Genomic DNA, 1,743 nt, shown 5'->3' with positions numbered 1-1,743 from the left:
TCAAGTTCATTTAAATTAAGTTATCGGATTCAGTCTCAATGAGGACGCTGCTACATCCTGCTTTTTATACATCAGGTAACTTACACCAGTCATTAAACCCCTAGGGTTAGTCTTTATTATAGTCATACAGCATTGAAAATATCATGTATTCCTTATTGCCAGTTATTAGCTCGCTCTTATGAACAAGCAGTCATAAATCCTTTCTAAAGCTAAAAAATTATGATTTTCAGAGAACACTAATCTAGTGACCATTTTACAATTTTCTCCAACACCCCTTCTAGGAGGCCTTAAAATCGACTAAAAAAAAAAAAAATTAGAAAAAAAAATTAACTTGCGCTAACGTTGCAAGCCTATGATACGGCCTTAGCTTTTAATGAATTTAAGTTTCTGTTTTTAACATGTGAAAAATACTTGCAGGACTTTAGAATACTGGAATTTAGAACAATACTGGGTCATGCTGGGTGGTGACCACAATGTGGTCATTGGTGACTTCCGTCAACGCTATCAATCTCACCCCGCTCCTCCTCATAAGAACAATTATTTTATTTAGGGCATGACCACAATGTGGTCATGCTGGTGACAATACTGGGTTTTGTTGGCTGGTGACAATACTAGGCCATGCTGGCTGATGACCACAATGTGGTCATTGGTGACCATCGTCAAGGCTACCCATTTTACCCCCCTCCTCCTAATAAGAACTAATATTTTATTTAGGGCATGACCATAATGTGGTCTTGCTGGTGACAATACTGGGTCATGTTGGCTGGTGACAATAGTGGGCCATGCTGGCTGATGACCACAATGTGGTCATTGGTGACTACCGTGAACGCTACCTATTTAGCTGTTGTACAAGCAGTGATACTGGAAGTATCCTCTGCTAAAATGAGCACGTCTTGTCTTTAGAACAGAATCCGAGAGAACAGAAAAACGTCACAGTGATGTCATTTGACATAGGGTGTCAGGTTGAGCTCCCTTTGATATCAAAATGAGCTTGAAATCTCGTCAAAATGATGACGTCAAAACGATTCCTATGATGCTATTTTTGACATCAATAGACGTTTTATCCAAAGCGTTTATTCGTACAGTCGCCTAAATATCGCTATTTTTGTCCAGCGACAACCTCTTCGCTGCGATCAATATTTGAAATTTTGGCCACGGTAGTTAATGCAGAGTAGTCACAAAAATCAACTGCCTTGGCAGAATTTTAAATTTTGATCACAATTAAGAGTTTGTCTCCGGAAACTCTTAGCGTTGCCTAGGCGTTGCCACATCGTTTGGATAAAAGGTCCATTTGACATTTTTCTGTTCCCTGGGGATTGGGTCGGGCCGGGTTAATGCGTGTTGACGCACAAATGGCACGAAAACTTCCGCAATGAGGTAGGGCAGCGCGGCTGCTCGTGCCAAGGCGCCCCCTCCTCGTGGGAGAGGGCCGAGAGACCTGCACCACACTGCATCGCCACTGCGCCGGGCGCCAAGATTTCAGGAAGCGCCCTCCCAGGCTCGCGTCTCGGTGCGCAGCGCGACGCCCGTAAACAAACACGCAAAAACATATATATAGCTCGTCGTGAAAGGGTCGCGAGCGGGCCAGGCGCGCACTGTATGCTGTGTGTGTGTGTGTGTGTGTGTGTGTGTGTGTGTGTGTGTGCATTCATGTGCATGCTTAGCAGCAACCGCTCGAATTAAATGCTGGCACACGTCGACAGTCGGGTGCCTATTTATAGGCTAGTGCACATCTTGTCCCCC

The sequence above is a fragment of the Frankliniella occidentalis genome, unplaced genomic scaffold, assembly GCF_000697945.3.
Source record: "Frankliniella occidentalis isolate FOCC.00 unplaced genomic scaffold, Focc_3.1 Scaffold495, whole genome shotgun sequence".
Classification (NCBI taxonomy): domain Eukaryota; kingdom Metazoa; phylum Arthropoda; class Insecta; order Thysanoptera; family Thripidae; genus Frankliniella; species Frankliniella occidentalis.
This window is presented reverse-complemented; position numbering follows the sequence as displayed.